The sequence below is a fragment of the Urocitellus parryii genome, chromosome 5, assembly GCF_045843805.1.
Source record: "Urocitellus parryii isolate mUroPar1 chromosome 5, mUroPar1.hap1, whole genome shotgun sequence".
In the NCBI taxonomy this organism is placed as follows: Eukaryota; Metazoa; Chordata; class Mammalia; order Rodentia; family Sciuridae; genus Urocitellus; species Urocitellus parryii.
In genome coordinates, this window is record NC_135535.1 from 165233531 (window position 1) to 165252852 (window position 19322).

Here is a 19322-nt window from a genome sequence, read left to right on the forward strand (position 1 = left end):
TGGACCAGAGAGATCTCCCTGAGCCAAGGCAGGGAAGAGCAGAGAGGGCTTCCTTCAGGCAGGGGACCCAGGAATTCTCCTTGTCATGAAGGGGATTTGAAAGCAATAGATCCTGCTTTGGTTGGACCTCTGCGTCTGATTGTCAGGGAAGAGACAGAGAAAAAGAGGACACAGTTCTTTTTTACTGCCTTAGAGAAAATTCGTCTCTGTGAACAAGCCTCTTGGAGTGCGTGAGGTCTCTTTAGGAAGTTTCACTCCTTTGAGGCAAAGAATTTTAATGTGGTTTTTGAATGTCTGGCAAATGAATTAATCACCAGGGACAAAGAAGCATCCTTGGGACAACTCTTTGGGCTCCAGGCTTCTGTGGACCTTTCCACAGATCCCAAACCTGCTGACAGATGGCCCTGAGCAGGTCCTCACCTGCCCTTCAGCCCAAGCTGCCCGCAGGTGCAGGTCACCGAGACTCTCCCACCAACAGAGAGGGGTTCAGCGAGCCCACACTCGGGGTGAAGGCACAGGCAGACTGGGGGTTTTGTGCATTGTCTGAAAATGGTCACCCACGCCTGAGGAGGGACGATCCTGCACACATCCTGTGGCCAGGGGACCTGGGAAGTGAGCCAGGTTAGAGTTGTTTTCAACCAATACTGGGGACTTATGACATCTCAGGCAGCCCTGGATACTGAGGGACAAGATGGGGCTGGGGAAGAGGAGGCAGGAAAAGAGACAGGAGGACCCATGGAGATGTTCTCAAGCACGGTAAATTCCACAAGGGATATAGAACAGGGTGACGAGAGAGGATGGGGTGGGGAGGGTCCCAGGGACTCTTTCAGGAGGGATACAGGGAACAGAGGAGGGACGTCGATGGGCTAGTTAGGAGGCTCTTGTCACTATCCTCCAATGAGGAGGGTTATGGCTCTGGGCAGGAGCCCGACAGTCGAGATGGCAGAGGGTTGGGTATGTGACAATAGCCATGGCGAGAGGTGGGGTGTGTGCCGGAGGGGAATTTGTTTTAGAAGTATAACGACAAGATTTGTTGAGAGCTCAGACGTGGTGTGTCCTTGGAAGGGAGAGGGGAAAGGTCTGACAGAGATATCAAGTTTCACCAAGAATAATGACGTATCTACTTACTTATTCTCTGTTCTTTCCATCCGTGATTCGCAGCTTTTTACAGAAGGATACATATCCTAAAATCAAATATTTGATTCCAGGAATCAGAACCAAAGCGGGCGGGAAAAAGTACACACATAGCCCCACTCCAGGGATCCACAGCCCCAGAGCCGGGTTTCAGATTCGACCGTGTTTCTAAGCAGCAGAGAAGGAAAGGAAAGAATTTATAGTCCCGATAGAATTTGTGACTTTCCAAGAGAGATTCCTGACCCGGACCACTTTCTGGAAGGAAAGCAGAGATTGTCTCGGCTCTGGGGTCCGTACAGTTTCCCCAGATGTGACTTTTACAAAGGACTTTCTTGCAGCCCAGGGGACTGTCCAAGGTGCCGGTGTCACCTGCACCAGGGAGCACAGCCAGATCTGCAAGGGTCTTGGTGGGGATCCCAGTCATACCCCCTGCCCCCCTCCTGCCAGGCAGCCGAGGGGAGAGAGACCCTGGGAGTCCTCTCGGGGTTCACGGGGGATGGAATGTGAAGCTGCTGAGAGACAGAGGGGAGAACATAAAATAAAGCAGAGGTTTGTTTTAAAAGAATGTGTCAAGACCGGGGAATGGAAACTGCATTAGGCAAATCAAAAAATCATGTGCATTTTTCCATACATTTGCTGTTGATGTTCTACGCACACATTTTATTGTTTCCAATTATTAAAATTAGTATATGCAGTACATACAGATCAGAAACAAAAATCGGGAAATCTGGAAAAGAAGAATAAAAGTATCCACCTCAGAGATGACCACTCTCGATGTTTGAAGTATTTCTTGTTAATTCTTTGTACATGGACTCACAAATGTGAGATAAATATCCACATATTTATACATAGATAAATTTATGCTACATTTCCTTTTTTGGGGGGTGTACATTTTTCATATTTTAATGTCTCTGAATTCAGGATGCTTCTGATAGGTGACTTAATGTTTCCTTTTTTTTTTCTTTTTCCTGAAATACTAAGTCAGAAGTGCATCTCAAAATCAATACTAATAGATGGAGGAAATGTGGTATACGGCCACAAGATTAGGGTTTCTTGTGCACATATAATTTGGTCTCTTGCTACCTCTATTTGGCATTACAACATGAGTACTGCCACGTACCTTGAAATATTTTCTGAAGATATGATTTTTACAGGGTGCATAGTAATCCATCATGGGGTTGTTCCCCAAATGGACTGTATTAGTTAGCTCTCTGTCACTGTAACAAAATGCCTGAGAAAAACAAAAAGAGAGAAGGTTTATTGAGGTTCATAGTTTCAGAGGTTTCAGTCTATGGTAACTTGGCTCTGTTGCTCTGGGCCTGTGGCAGCAGAGTACCTCATGGCAGGAGCACAAGGTAGAGGAGGCCTGTATACCTCATGGCAACCAGAAAGTGAAAGAGAGAGGAGAGGCCAGAATCCCCATGTCCCCCTCCAGGGCACACCTCTACTGACCTGGGCCCTACCACATACCTCCAGTGCCACAGGCTGGTGACCAGGTCTTTAGCGTATGGATGTTTGGGGAACATTGAAGATTCAGATTGCAGTGTGGACTTCATCTTTTCCTAACTGCAAAACAATTTCTCAAGTGTATACAATGCGAGAAGCGGCTCCGTGAGGCTGGAAGTGACACTGTACCACCTTATGTTACCTGAGGGAAGGGGCGTTTCCTGTGTCCAGGTGGAGTGTGACACAGCAGTGGCCCTGTGGCTCAGAGGTCTCCCTTCTCACCTCCATTGCTGGAGCTGTGCCTAGGGGTCACCTCCTCCCGTTTAAGGTCACGGGCCCCCGCAGCCCTTTCCTGCAGAGGGATGCCCGGAGACGAACCTCGGTTTTCCAAGCAGGTCATGTAGAAGGAGGTGGCTGCGTTTTGAATCATGTCATTTTGAGGACACTCCTAAGTCCCGGGGGATGCTGTGTTCCCAGCCGAGGCCTGAGGGCCTGTCAACAGCGGGGCAGTGGATTCCAGCCTCTCTGAGGCTCTGCCAGGTGTGACACAGCCCGGTGAGCAATGCCCTGTCCCCACATGTGGGCCCAGAGGGAACCTCTCGGTCAAAATAGCTCCCCCAGAAAAATCAGAGCTGGACAAGGCGCAGAGTGGCCCCTGGGTGCCGGGATTCACGTGCAAGGCTCGGCAAAGGTGCGGACGGGGTGCCACCCCTGGTGGATTGTCCTCTCGGCCCTGGAGGATGGTAGAGGAGGAGAGGGACTTGGAGGTCAGAGATGCTGTGTCCCCAACCTTCTGCTTGGTGTAGAATAAGCGCTTCTCACATATTTGTTGAAGGACGAGTCCTAGAAGGCGTCGAGCGTGGCTGCTGGAGAAGCACCTGTGGAAATCAAAGGGCTTTGATGCCGGCACAGGGTGATGGGAGCCGTCTGTTGTCTTGTGCATCCTGTGATTCTGAGCGTGGAGTCTCAGAGGAAGAAGGGGGCAAACGCTTTCATCCGTAGCCCTGGCCACCTCGTGCCGGGGTTGGGTGGGGGGTCTGGGCGCAGGCAGCTAACTCCCTGGGGACTGCCTGGTTCATTCATTCCACAAATGCGTCCACAGCTGCACCATTTCTGAGTGCCGCTGTCAGCCAGGTGCCCTTCTAGGCTCCCGGGTGTCACAGAGAACAAGTGACAGGTTCCTACTTGATGGCGTAAGAGGAAGCATTGAGAATGGCTTGGAGGTTCCTCAGCTAGCAACCGAGCTGTGGCTTCATAGTCCCCCAGGCCGACTCCAGACAGGGGCAGGTTCCCCAAAGTGTGGGGTGGCACACATTTCCCCTCTCTACTGCCCCAAAGTGTCAGCCTAGGATGACGATGACGAATCACTTGAGTGAATGTTAATGAGCTGCAGGTGCAGCTTCTAGTGCCAAGGACTAGACAGCCTCAGGCTCTCTGAGCCAACAAAATGAGGCTTGTTGAAGGGGTGAGACCTGGAGAGCAAGGGGGGGTGTCAGGGTTTGGATGTGAGGTGTCCCCCAAAGCCTGTCTGTGAGCCACACAGGAAAGGTTCCGAGGAGAAGTGACCAGGTTAGGAGGGCCTTAACCTAATCACCACCTTCATCCACTGATGGGATTAACTGGGCAGTGAGGGAAGGCAGGTGCGGGGGGTGGGAGGAGCTGGTCACCAGGACGTGCCTTTGGGGTATAGAGTTGAGGAGCTGAGCCTAGTCTCTCTCTCTCTGCTTCTGATCATCATCATGTGAGCTGCTTCCCTCTGCCACACTCTTCCTCCAGGATGTTCTGCCTCACCTGAGCCCAGAGGAATGGAGCCTGCTCTCCAAGGATTGAGATCTCTGAATCCGTGAGCCCTCAAATAAACTTTTCCTCCCCTGCCATAGTTCTGGTCAAGTCTTTTAGGCACAGAAGCGAAAAAGCTGAATAAATCAGGGGCGCTGCGAAGGACCAAGACCCCTGCTCCATGCACAGGTGGGGTGGGACCTTGGACTCATTCCCTCTCCACCTCCAGAGTGTGTTTGCTCATTCACAAGGACTGTGAGCTGGCCTGGCTCTCCAGAGGCCCACTCGGAAGGGTTCTGGATTCTTGGCCTGATCATTTCTCCCTGTCGATGTGAATCATCTGCAGCCTACAGTATGGCCCCCTCCTCCCCCAGCAGCCTGGGTGTGGCCCCTCCCCCCACACTGGGCAGCCACTCTAGAACACCTTTGCCCCTTCCTTATACCAAACAGCCACATGACGTTCACCAGCAGCAGCACCACTCACACCAGGGGACTAGCGTCTCTCGGCCTGGTCATGAGCTTCAGGTCACCCGCCACCATCTCACCTGAGCTCTCCAAATACCCGTGGAGGTGGGCAGAACAGGGTCATGTCCATTTGGCATGTCCACTTGGAGGTGAGGGATTTGAGGACTAGAAACGTGAAGGGACTCCTCTGAGAGCATGCAGGCGGGCAGTGGCACAGCCTGTCCTCCAGTCCCTGGCCCTGGACGCCACTCTGGAACCCTTTTGCCTCATCCTGTAGCCTAGGGTAGCCGACCTGTGCAGAATCCTAGGTCAAATGTGAGCAAGGACCCAGGGACGGGCAGAAGGTGCTAGCTGGGAGAGACCTGGAAAAGCCAGTGCTGCAGCACCAGGCAGTCGGGAAATTCCCCTCAGGCAGTGGCTCCCCTCCTGCTCTGGACCACGGTCTTTCCATGGGCTTCTGCAAAACATTGAATTTTTTTTTTTTTTTTTTTTTTGGTACTGAGGATTGAACCCAGGGGTGCTCAACCACTGAGCACATCCCCAGCCCATTTTTTATATTTTATTATTTAGAGACAGGGCCTCACTGACTTGCTTAGTGCCTCACTTTTGCGGAGGCTGGCTTTGAACTCACAATCCTCCTGTCTCAGCCTCCCGAGCTGCTGGGATTACAGGCGAGCACCACTGCACCCAGCTTCGGCAAAACACTTGGCGTTACCTTTCACAATTACCAGGTAGGCCAGACAGAGGGCTGTGTCTCACCTCGAGCCAATAAAGCAGATTTGTAACGGGTTGAATGATTCTATTTGCCGCTGACTAGATCAGTGAGAGCAGGGGAGGAGGTGTCTCGTGACCTGCCATCGGGCTCCATCCTCAGCTGTGTCCTGTGGCACCTCCTCCTGGGAATGTGGATGACAGCACAGGTGGGGACTGATTGATGTCATTTGAAGTTGATTCTGAGCTGGGAGAAGCTGAGGCTGTTTTGAATGATAGGTGGAAGGCCCAAATGATTGACTGATGGTCTGACTCAGCCAAGAAGAAATACCAGGTTTTGCTGGAGGATTCTCCCAAATCTATACTTGCATAGGAAGGCAACAATGCATATATGAGTTTGCAGTATCATTTGTGGGTGAATAAAGGAGGCAAATTTTAGTTTGTATTATGCAAGGAATGGATTGTGGAAGTGTGGGGGAAAAGCTGTTAGCCACATGGATTCTATTAATAGAGATAGATATTCCATCAAAGGGAGGTGATGATCTTAGTTCATATTCATAAAATTATTCTGCTCATATTCTTAAAAGGGGAAATACTGAGCTAGGGATTGTGAGTGCTTTTCTAATTTCAGTATGTATTATCAGATGAATTTCCAATTGATATAGACCCATTTTCTTGCCATTAGGATATATAAAGAGGGTTCTCTTTGCTTTACTGGCACCAACATTCAGTTTTATTCTTTTAAAACATAAGTGCAAATGTGTCCCATTTCAATGTGCACTTGTTTATTAACAGTGAAGATAAGTTTCCAGTGTTGTGGTCACTGGTGGTTCTTCTCTGAATTGCTAGTTCATGTTATTTCCCAGTTTTCTTTGGGGGTTTTGCCTTTTGCTTAACGATTTGAACAGGCCCCTTACCTAGCGATAGTAACACTCATCTACCACGTCGCTGGTAAATATCTCAGAGGGAAACACTGTCTGCGATTTCTCTTTCTTTCCCTCTGGATCCAGGACCCTGAATGCCGCCATCTCAACTTGCGTGAAATGTCCCGTGAAATTCCTGGAGATCCTTCCAGGCCACCTGCTCGGAGCTGTGCCGCTTGCCCAGGAGAAATGCAGTAGCTGCTGTCCCCTGCCTCTGCCGTCATAGGTGTGCCGCCCTGATCTGAGGGGCAGGTTGGCAGCTGGGGGAGGATGTGCCCGTGGCTGGCAGAGGGCTGCCTGGCAGGGCTCGATGTGGGAAAGGAGGGGGTGACAACAGAAATCCGCTAGCTAAGGAGGTGCCCTTTTGTTTGAAAAGGAAGCCATGCATTTGGAATTTTCTGGAAAAGGGACATTTCAGGGCCCTCTAAGTCAAGCTGAGACGTTATTCCTCACATGGGAGTGTGGAGACACAGGGAGTCCTCTTGCTAGAACTGTGGTGTCATGCCGCAGAGAGCCCTGGTCCAGGGGACCGTCTGCTGTTCTCCTCTGGGTCACCTGGGACAGGCCGTCCAACCTGCCTTCCATTTTCTGGCCGCCTTTCCTGGACACCCGTGGGAAGTCTTCCCTGGGCTTAACCTTAGCCCTTCCAGGGAGGTCCGTGGGGCTGGGGATTGAACCCAGGGCTTGTGCATGCTAAGCAAGCACTCCATCATCGGAGCCGTGTCCCCAGCCCACCCGGGGGGTTCTGATGGCTCCCTCGCCATCTCCCCTTTCCTTGGGTGCCTGGAAGGATGGGCTCGGTGCAGCCCTGTGGACCAGCCAGTTTGGGGGAAAGAGTGTCCTGATCTGCTTGCCAGGGGCATAGTCCTATTTGCAATTTCAGCCATTCCAGAGCCCACAGTGACCAGGCAGGAGCGGCTGCTCCCAGGCGTCCCATCTGCTTCTACCCAGCTCTCTGGGTCAGGATTTGGCCCGGAGCCAGATGCAGCCACCCCCTGTTTTTGTAAATAAAACGATACTGGCACGCAACCACGTGTTTTTGTTTATGTCATGGCTGAGCTGCTGTTGTGCTATGCAGAGGTGAAAAATTGCAAGAGACACTGGATGGCCTGCAAAACCGAAAATAGCCGTGATCGGCTCCTGGGCAAGATCGCTGCTCTACGCCGATGGTGGCTCAGTCTGGTGCAGGACAGGTTGTGTACAGTGCAGTCACAAAGAGGGCAAGTCAAGGACCAGGAGCCAAGCTTTCAATACAACCAGCGGCACTCAGTGCAGAGCCGGCCCTCGTGCCCCGAGCCTGGCCTTCCTTTCTCTATTAAAAGACTTTGACTTTTATTAAATAATGGCTCTAGTAGACTTGTAGTTATTTGAAGAAAAAAATATTCTTACTTGGCCAGATAAAAAGTGGGCCACTCTCTGTAGGTCCCCAAGATAATTTGAAAATTGTCTCTACCTGTGTGACCTCCCAGTCAGGGACCGACCTTGGCTGATCCTTGGGAAACCTTCCATGACCGCCCACCACTTGGGGCCCTACTCTTTTTACCAGCAACACCCTCCCTCATCCATTTGTAGGTTCATTCCTTCCTGTTTCCTTACTAGAGCAAGGACTGTTGGGTCCGAGGACCTCAAACCCTCCCATCTGAGGCCCCATTCATTCCTACAAATGACTGAGAAGCCCAACCAGCTTTTGTTTATGTAGATTATCTCTCTCCATACAAAAATGAGTATTTAACAATTTTTAAATGATACTTAATGATAAATGGAGCAATAGCAGCAAACAGCCCACTACATGTTAGCACAAATGTATTTTATTCACAATAACTATTTTCCAAAACAGAAAAAAAAAAAAAAAGTAGCGAGAAGGATGATCTCAATACTTTTGCAAATATCTGGCCCAATAGATGCTGACTTCCCGTATCTGCTTCTGTATTTGGGTATGTTCTAAAAGGTCATTTTGGTTGAAGTTTGAGGAGAAAACCTTGCCTCACTCAATCTGTTGGTGGACAAAAGAAGAGCATGACTTTTTCAGATGACTGAGGGTCTTTTTTGATATTGCACCAAAACTCACCAGGTGGTGATTTCTTCAAGTTTGTGACGTGAAACCTGAAACGTTATCAGCGAACTTGTGGCTATCGATGCCGGGAAACAGCACTTGTCGGTCTTACCCTTTGATGGATCGTTGACCCATGCGCGATTTTGGAACATGATGCTTTTGGTCATTTGGAAAGTACTGGGAAGCCACAGAGAACTTTCAAAAATTGGCCCATTTCAATTATACAAGTCAAACAGTCACATTAGTTTATTTCACCACGGATCTCATCAGGAAATCAATAAGTATTGGGAAATACTCAAGTTTATGGCAGTGGGTAGAAGTTGTCCAGGCTCCTAAGTTTTTACTGAAAACTTCTATTCTGGGCTTGGTAGCCATGCTGTCGTCGTTAGTCTTGAAGGGACCAACTTGCTTCATTCATTTCTGGAGAAAATACCTGCCAGATACCCCCGGCTGCGTGACCCGAGGCTGTCTATCAGCCACACTTGGAATATCCACGATGCTCTGTGTAAACAGCCCAGCGGCGGCTTCAGCCTGTGACATGCTTTTCCTCCAGGTGACCTCTGGGCTGTAGGACGTGGCCGAGCACTTTATACAGACCCCACATTGGTGCACAGAAGACTTAAAAGATGCGCCCATGAGGACCGAGAATTGATCACTACCTTCTTGTGCTTCCTCCAGGACAGGCCCGAGCCCCTGTTTTCCAAAGCTGCGAAGTCATGAGGACAGAGGGGCTACAGTCCAGTGTCCAGAGCAGGGATGGAGGCAGGGGCCTCAAGCTGGAGGCCCACGGATCCAGCGATTTCACAGTGGACATTGCTCGTGCCTCATCAGAGCCGATCCCACCAAAAAGTCATGTCTTCGTGACGTTGTGAAAAGAGTTTGACCTCGTGGACTTCCTGAAAGAGTCTTCAGGACCCGGAGGGGTTCGCAGACCACACGTTGGAGGCCGCTGTCTTTGACGCGGTGGGGGCTGCGGGGACAAATGAGGTTCAGCCCTTCATCCTGTCCTTTACCGTCGGATGGGCAGTCGGGCCTCTGACATGAAAATCCACCTCAGAATGGAGCAGATACTCCCAGGCCCTATGGTGTGTGTGTGGTAAGATACGGACACACGAGATCTACCCCTGGAGTCCAGGTCAGTGGCTGTGAGTCCGTTCACACCTGTGCACCCATCACCATCACTCCGGTCCATCTCTGGCCACTTTCATCTCCCAAGCTGAGGCTCAGAACCTGCTAAACAGGAATGGACCACGTCTCTTCCCTCCAGCCCGGAGTAACGGCTCTCCTACTTTCTGTCTCTCTGACTGTGACTTCTGGGAACCTCATATTAATGGGATGATGTATGACCCCTGGGACTGGCTTGTTTTACTTAGGTTACAGTTTTCAAGTCCCATCCATGTTGCAGCATGTGTCAGAATTTCTTTCCTTTGAAGGTGAGTAATACTCTCTCCTGTGCTTTTACCAGACTTTATTCATTCATCTACCAATGGACATTTGGTTGTTTCCACCATTTGTCTATGGTGCATTAAGACGTTATTAATACTAATGCACAGCAATGATTAATTATCAATGTTAATAATATGAACAATTGTCATATTATTATTATTATTATTATTATTACTTTTGCAAAGCCTGATGTAGCCTGCCAGTCATTTCCTGATTGCTGTTTCCGTCCTTGACAATTAGTCCCCAGGCACTTCTAGGCAGCCCTCGGCCTGCCCCTTTCCCGCCCAGGTGGGCCCATGTTGGTCAAGAACAGCAGCCCCGTGTCTCTGAAGCATGGCGCTCAGGCCTGACGCCCTCTGCTGTGCTCCCTGAGGTGCAGTCCGATGCCGTCCACCCCAGAGTGGATTCGGCAGGCAGCTGTCCTCCATTCCCTCCATTTCGACACGTCGTTATTGATCGTGCATTACGTGCTCATCAAACAGCTCTGCCGTTTCCAACGCTTGCAGCCCCGGAGTCAGCGGCACGTGTGCTGGTGAGATCTGGGTTTTCGGGCATCGGAGGTGGCAGAGCCACTCAGCAGAGACAGCGAGGCCTGCGTGTGGGGCGCAGGTATCTGGGGGAGACGTTGGAAGCCCGAGGGTCTCATTAGACCAGCCACACACCGCCTCAGGAGCCAAACCCCCGACCATGCTTATCAACCACTCCAATGTTTTATTACGAGTTCGAATTTCGCCCAGGATTTTGGCTGTTGTGCTTTAGCATCCAAACAGAGGACCCTAGTGAGAACTGGGTACGGTGGAGCGGCTGTGAGGGAGTTGAATGCCCTGTGAAACCCCAGGAAGAGGTGTTGATTGCTTTGTCCTCCCCGTTTCTCATCCTGCCTCTGGACAGGGAGCTCACAAAGGGCCCCGACCTTTCAGCCTGAGACAGCACTGGACTCTGTGTCACTCACTGACCCTTCCTGGTCCACCTTCTAGGGCTTTGGTTAGAAATTTCTGTTTTCACAATGGAAGACGAGCCCCCCCGAATACTGGTGGAAAGTTGGGTCTGCCTTGTGTTTCCCCCTTCATGAAGCCCTTCCCCATCTGCTGCTGCACATCCTCTTCACAGTAGGACTGCTGTTAAGATGCTCTCAGGGGCACGCACAGAGTTCTCCAGGAGGAGACTGTTAGGGTGGGATTGCTATCCCCATTTACAACTGTGGCTCAGAGAGGTTAGTCCAATTAACCAAAGACACACAGCTCCTAAGTTCATCTACAGCATAAATACATCTCTTGGGATGCCACAATTAGTGATTTCCCTTACTTGTAACAATAAATAATTGTCATACTTTGCCTAGGACCTGCTAGGTATCACTAAAACCTGATGTACTCACTGCTTTTCTGCCCCGTTTTAAGATGATCTTAATATCAATAAGATATCAAGGGAGGAAGAGAGAGGGTAGGAGGGTAAGATTTCACCACGGGTTTTCTAGGTGCATGGGGGTCACATGTATTATGTAACTTCATTGGTGACGTTAACTACAAGTGAGTGTTACCAAGAAAATGGGGATTTGGGGGGTAGGGGAATTTGCTTGGCATCACAGAGCTAATAAGAGAAGGAGCTGGCATCTCAAACCAGGTGTGTTTGGTTCTAAAAGTCATGTCCCCTCTGTCCCTGAAGTCACATAGATGGGCTTGGCTTTCTAAGCAGGACCGAGGAAGGCAAGCGTCTCTTTAGGGTGCTGGTCCAGTAGCCTTACCCCGGACACCCCAGATGTCTAGGGCTCCCAAACCTACATGTGTTTTCTGAAATCATGAGACTGTGCCCAAGTACAGTGGCATCTTTTTTGAGAAGTGTGTGTGTGGGGGGGAGGTGGTTCAGATTCACATCAAGATGCTGCAATAAATTGAAGACTCACTGACCAATTCTAACACTAGTGTGTAAACAGGAAACGGCCACCCCCGGGCAGGGGAAAGGTGTCCCCACGCTTGGCTGTCAGCAGTAGAGCGGGGACTCACCTCCAGCCTCTAGCCTCCAGCCTCCAGCCTTCCTGGCCACGCCAGATCCTGTCCCTCTCCTTCAGCCTAAGATGTCCCTGTGAGCTGGGGAAACACTGAGGACGCAGGAGGTGGTTTTAGCAGTTACCTCCCTGGAAGCAGGCCAGCCTGCTGTCCTCAGTGGACCTGTGCCTACGTGGTCTGGGCGCCAGGGGAGCAGCTTGGACCAGGAAGCAGAGAACAAAGCAGCAACCGGTGGTGGATCAAAGCCCCAAGAGCTTCCATCTGAAGTGTGAGAACGGTCGGCGCCTGCTGGCCTGAAAGGCAGTGCTGAACCTTCCTATCTCCGCGGGTTAGGATTTCACCTTGTCTCTCCTCCCACCCCTCCACCCTCGTTACCGCAGAAAGAGCAGGTGACAGAAGAAAGGCAGGTTTGTCTCCAGAACAGTCCCTGGGTTGTCTGGAACATGCCACCTGCTGTGATAAGTGGAGCGTCGCGGCTTCAGGCCCCTCCATGGCCTCCGTGTAGGCTGGCTGTCCTCGGTGCGCATCAAGTTCACCAAGCCAGCCACCAGGCGGGCTTTGACTTGTGCCGCGAGAGTGGCTGGGGTGGGGTAAGGGACCTTCCGATGTCCTCGGAGGGCAGCCCCTTGGCACTCGCCCCGCCGTGAGGGTGGATGCCAGGAGGATGCCACTGAATATGCTTCTAGCAGTGGTTTCCCCCTTGGTGACAGATGTGCTGTGTTTGGGCACTTTTGTCACCACTCAGGAGCTGTAACTGACATCTAGTGGTGGGGGGCAGGGTGCAGTTAACATGCTGTAGTACCCGGCCAGTCTCCATGGCCAAGAACGATCCAGTTCCAAGCGTCAATAGTACTGAGACTGAGAGACCCTGGAGTAGGCACGTAGGCTTCCCGGAGGCACCGAGGTGACCCAGTATCCTCTGGTCATCTGCTACACTGGCCATCAGCAGGATGCCCTCAGCAAAAAACCCTCCAGTGCAAAATGGGAAAATGTCAAAGTGGAGAAAACTGGATTTGGGGTGTTCAAGCTCTCAGTAGCAATTCCCAGCTCAGCCACCCAAAGTGCAGAACGTCTTGGAAGTTTGGGTGGCAGAGAGAACGAGGAATTGGTGCACCAGATCTCAGGAAGGGCAGCTCCTGCGTGAAGCATGCGGAAAACGAGTGGCGGTGTCCTTGAAGGGCCACTGCAGGGCCACCCGGTCTCTGCCACACCATGGTGTCAATGCTAGGGGATGCAAATTCCCCGTGGAGAGAGGGCCTGATTGGCTGGCTTGGGGCTTGGAGAGGTCAGGCAGCTCCAGTGCGATAGGCCAGGGGCTGGGGACTGGTCCTGAGAGGAAACCCAAAGGCACTCAGAGCAGAAGGGGGCTGGGTGCAGAGTGGACAGACCCAACAGAAGCCCCCACAGCCGTCACACGCTCCTAACTGCAGCCTCAGAATGCCTTGGGCTCTTGGTGGTGGGACTTCGCCCAGAGGAGGCACAGGGCTGAGGTTGTCTCAGACCCTTAGGGAACGGAAACAGCGACATCCTGAGCTGCACAGTGCACTGAGCTCCATCTTGAACGTAACCCAGGCGTGTGTTAGGGTGGCCGTCTGTTTCCTGTTTTGCAGCGACACTGTGTTTTCTGAGGGCTATTTACTAGGCACCTATGGTTCCAGGGGCCGCACTAGGATTTGGAGCACCACCCGGCGGAAGCCTTGCTGGGAGGAGCTGAGCATCCAGCCGGGGCAAGAGTGGGGGAGAGTGGGGAAAAGAAGGAGGGTGGGCGGGAGGAAGGGTTGCAGGGGACAGAGAGACCCCAGGAGGAGAGTCACGGGTTGGCTTTGCAGGACGCTAGGAGGCATCGGCGGCAAGGAGACCCCGGGGAGAGCTCTGCCACCGAAGACGCTTGGGGGTCCATGAGCAGCATCTGGGATGTGTGTTGTCCCTTGGCTGCCCACATGTGCCCTTCCGTGAGGGAACTGGGACCCCACGCCCCTCCCCACGCCCTGATAAGAGGTCGCTGGGGGGATTGGCAGAAGGGCCCCCGCAGCTGTTCCTTCTATTTTTCTGTTAACAAAAAGGCCCCTTGAGGGTGCCCAGGGAGCCTGATCCAACCGTCCCAGGGCTGAGATTTATTACGGGGCTTGCATACCTGCCGGATGGTGTAAGGTTTTACTGTGTTTTTACACCAGGGCAGACTTGGGGAGTCGTTTTGGCAGCAGAGTGGGAAGGAGAAAGCCTTCAGGGGTCACTCTGGGAGATTCCAACATGCTGAAGGGGCTCAGGATCACAGCAGGAGTCAGGAGGCTCCTCTAGTACCTTGGAGTTTTTTTGTGCTAAACCCTCCATAGGGAGTTGTGGTATTTCCCCTTTCTTTCACAATCATGCTGCTTCCCCAACCCCCCCCCAAAAAAAAAAGGAAAACAGCTCAGGAGACCTGAGAGAAAGTGGGGGATCCATTTCCAAAGCATGGAGCTGTCTTCCAGGTTTTGGCCAGGTGAGCTGGAGCAGGTCAGGTGAGGGAGCGAAGCTGCTCCTTCTCTCCTTCGTCTTCTCATCACCCTACTTCTTCGACTCCACCTTCTTCTCCTATTTCTCTTTTCCCTCCCATCCTCTTCCTCCTGGTTGCCACCTGCCCCCTCCTCTTTCTTCCGCATCTTCATTACCTCCTCCTCGAGCACCGAGTGAAACCTCCGACAGGTAATAATAACCTGACATGGTAAAGATCATCCCGATGCATCCTCACCAAAACCTGATTATTACTTCTACTTTACAGAGAAATAGTTTGGGGCTCAGAGAGGTTTAGCAACTCACCCAGGGTCACCTAGGTAGCAAGTAACAGAACCAAGCCGTGATCCCTGGGAAGAGAGTACACCCACCGTCTCCTACCCTCCGACTTGTGCTCCTGTGGCCTGATTCCTCGCTGGTTCGCACCTCCTGTAACTCTCATGTCCCCTCTGGTGCTGCTAGAGGCCACGCGGTCCTTTGGACAGGCTGTCTAGCCCCAGCGGAGAGTGTCTGGGAACCAGTTTCTTCATTTAGCTCTAGGGCAACTTTAAGTGTGACCTTGGGCAAATGACACTTTGCTTCAGCTTTCTGGACTGGAAAATGGAAATAAAAATGCATGTCTTGCAAGGTTGCTGTCATGCTCGGTGACCTATTGCATTTGGAAGTTCTTGAGAAACGAGAGAGAGAGAGAAAAACTATCATTATTTTTACTGGTCCTCTCTCTGATGGCTCCAAGTAGGGTCACAAGCTCCTTGGGGGCAGGCCTGTGCATAGAGCTCATTATTCCTGTGGAGCTTCTAGCCAGTCCTGAATACATAAACGAAGTGGCTGACCTAATAAAAGAATCTCGTTGATGACCGTGTCTTCTCTGTAATATCACCAGACTGACTTCCGTAGGGCCCGCGCCAATTTGTGCCCCAAATGGCGGCGACGGATGAGTGTGATTGCCCTCTTTCACAGTCTGGGGCGTTGACCAACATTGGGGTTTTTGCCAATTCCATAGGTCTCTTAGGGTCTCTTCATGAATCAGATCAAGCGCAGTTGGACATGTTTAGCAGCCATTTGTAGATCCTTCCACATAAAGGTTCTGGGGGTATTGAGCTGTTGGTCTTTGTCCTCCTTAATCTGCAGGATCTGGATCAAGAATCGTCTGCAAATATTATGTCCTGGTTTATCATGAGGGTTTTTTGTTTTTTTTTTTTAATTTGTTTATGGTGTCATTCATTTTCAAAGCAAAGCCAGGCCATAAGGCCCGGTGGACAATTGGAAGGGTCTGTGTGACCACACAGTGTGTCCCCTGCTGTGAATCACCAAGAACGTACGGCACGTCGTGTGCCAAGGGACATACAGAGATGTGGGGAAAAGGAGGTGGAAGCTTCAAGAAAATTTGGATTAAGGAACTTGTACAATTGACTTCATAGCCACACAAATATGAATATCACCTGGCCTAGAATGCATTATTCGTATGATTTTTTTCAACTGAAAATTGAAATGGCAAAGAAACATCACGCTTGCCTCTGGATGCTTTGGGCTCTGCCCCCAGGCACCCTGTTCAGGGTTCCTCCTGCAAAAGTTTGAAAAGCGTTGCTCTCTGGGGAGCCAGTCAGTGCAGGCTCTTGTCCCTGCTCGGCTGCTGATTAGCTCTGCGACTTGAATGAATCCCAGTGGCTCAGTCTTGGTCAGGAGTTTTACTGCTGTGACCAAAACACCCGACAGGAACAATTTTAGGAGGAAAGGTTTATTTGGAGGCTCATGATTTCAGAGAGTTCAGTCTCCAGTGGCCAACTCCATTCCCCAGGGCCTGAGATGAGCATCGAGGCAGAGGGGGTGGTAGACCTGGCACCAGGAAGGAGAGAGAGAGAGAGAGAGAGAGAGAGAGAGAGAGAGACAGACAGAGAGAGAGGGGCACTCTGCCTTAGAAGGACAAAGTACACTCCAATGACCCCATGTAGCCGCACCCTACCTGCCTACAGTCATCGCCCGCTTCATCCCAGTCAGGGGATTAATGCACCCATTAAGGTTTGGCTCTCATAAGCCAATCATCTCACCTCCAAGCTTTCTGCTGTAGTGTCCCCATGAGCTCTTGGGGGACACCTCCTATCTGAGCCACATCAAGCTGTCATGTACTTCAGCTCTGCTAGAATCGAAGGATTGAGGCCGAGCTTACTGTTGGCTGCCAAATCCTTGGTGTCCAGGGCAAACACCTGGTGGCTGGCTCCTAGCTGCCCCTTCAACAGACGGGGTGCAAAGACAGCGACCCAATCTGCAGAGCTCAGTGTCAGGTCTGCCAACACCTGAGGATTGTCCAGCTCCACCGAGCACCCTGGGACACAGATGGATGAGGTGGGTCCCTGCCCTTTCCCCTAGCCAGCGGGGCCGACTCAGGTGTCCCAAGCATATGCATGACACTTAAAATGAAGTGGGGACACGCCCTCTGGCTCCGCGTCCTCTCGCCCCGTCTTGCCTGGAGACTGTGAAACACCACGGCCAGGAACACCCGCACTCTCTGGGTCTCAGGGCACCTCACCCACTCCGCGGCCACCTCTACTCCCCCCCACTCCTTGGGGGCCCCTGGGGTGGTCCGGCCTCTCGGAGGCTATCAGCAAGGGCGGTCGTCTCACGTCACGGTGGTCCCAGACCCCTCTTGCCCCCCTGCCCTAAAGACACACGATCTGGGCTGTTTATGGGGTGTGGGCTCTGACATGTGGGTGGCGGGCTCCTGAGCCATCGGAGGCAGTAAAGTCTCAGTGCGAGGCCTGTTCTCCAGCTGCCGCCGCCACATCAAAAGACCAAACGCCCTGCAAACTCTGCCTTAATTAAAAAGTTACGGTAATCCTCAGGATGGAGGCCAGTCGATCGCCCCCGGAGACAACGGTTCTTTCTGCGGCCACAGGCCAGGCCCTGCCACCCGCTCCAGGCGCTATTAAAAGCAGCACGACCCTGTGGGCCTCACAGGCTCCGGTGAAACGGGAGCGGAAGCGGCCCCTGGGCTCCCTGTGCTCGTAATTGGCTCTGGAGGGATCCAGAGCCAACCTTGGAAAGGGGCCCTGGCTTCTTGGACCAGTCTCTCTTCCTCGCACGTCTCCGTACTCTCTGGGGTCTGTCCCAGCCGTGCTTTCCAATGCCTCAAGCCCCTAGAGGCACATGCTGCAGAGCCAGGGGCTGGAACACCCAGCCCTGTCCCCTTCTCCATCCTTGATACTCACATTCGCCCAGTGAGCCCTAACCAAGCCCTGAGCATGGGAAGGGACTTGCTCACAGCCACCCACCCTACCAGGGACAGGACTGAGGCCAGCGCCAGAGCCCCAGGTCAGCACCCTGTTCAGGGACCCTTTGAGTCAGCCCATAGGCATGCCAGTGATATAGGTGGGGTGTTCATGGGACCACCCACCTGCTCCCCCAAATCTCGCAGGCCCTGTGCAGGTGGGCAGGACCACAAGACTGGCCCATGGCCTCTAGACCCCAGGCAAATGTGTCCCTTCCTGGCTGCAGCAGGGACAGCAGTCTCCGGCCTCTCTCCCTGATGGCCAGAATGGTCAATAGTGATCCAGAGAGCAAAGTCCCTGTGCTGTGGTCAAGGTTCTGCTCAGATGCCCCTCCACACACATGCAAGAAAAAGCGTTCTGTATTTTTGCTGAGTGACATCTCAGAGATATTTTTCCTGCAGCGAACAAATTCACCTAACTTCACCTAACCCACGGTGCACTGACTTAGTCACTGAGCCCGTAGGATTTACTACTGAGTCATTTGTTCTCTGGGTCCCTGCAGGTGCACCATCCAGGAAAAGCTGGATGAAGGAAAATTTCAACTGCAACAAGAGACCTAGGAAAACAGGACGCAGGAGACATCAGAAGACGAGCTGGGCTGCCTCTGCCCGTGATTCCTTCTGTGCTTTTGAAGGAATTCAGCTGAGGATGGCAGAGGGTGATGGTGTGGAGCCTCATGGGGTGGGGTGAAGAGCCAGCTCCTTGTTCTCAGGGACCCCTCTCCCAGCATTTCACTGTTGTATGAATTGCAGACAGGATCCTTCTCTGGGGAACAAATTATCTGAACGCTCTCCTCTGGGTGGCTGCATTTTTTTAATAAAAGGGCCCGGTAGGAGAGATCAGACACACAGCTGAGAGCACTTGGCTGGTATCTTTGTGCAGTGCAGAAACCTTGCAACTGTATGCAGCAGCCCTGCGTGGGCCCTATCTTGGCACATCATGCGTGTTGTCTCATGTTTTTACTTTCTGTGATCATCTAGTGGTCAGCATTTTTATTCCTGTTTTAAAAACAAGAAAACCAAGGCTCAGAAAGTTTAAGTTCATGGCTCAAACCACACAGTGAGCAGACAGCAGAGTTGGGCTCAAATTGAGGCTGACTGTTTCCAAGTCTGGTGTTCTTTCTACCACCCTAAAGCTGCATCCATTGAGTCTGAATGCCTATGCTCAAGGTCATACCATAGGGAGGCAGGACTCAGGCCAAGAGTGCTGGACTCCAAAGCCAAGGTGGCCTCCTTCCACACCCCCACCAAGAAAAGTGAAATTTCCATAGTCGTGATAAACAGGAACTGTTTACAATGCTCTGAGTTTTGCCTTATTGGAAATATTTAAGGTAGTGTCAACACAAAAGGTATTATTTACAAAGACATTCCCAGGGGTGAGAGGAGGACACAGTGAAATATTTGCTTCTGTGACCAAACAGCCTTCTCCCATTTCAGTCTCCAACTCTGCCTTGGGTTCTGAGCCCTAAATATCAAGCACAGCATACTTAATTTTCTCAAATGCCACTAGTTAGGAAAAAAGCCAAAGAAAAGCAGAGTAATTTCCTTCCTCATCTCCTGCTGCAGGTGATTGGATTGCAGGATTGGATGGAAGAAATGATTCTGCT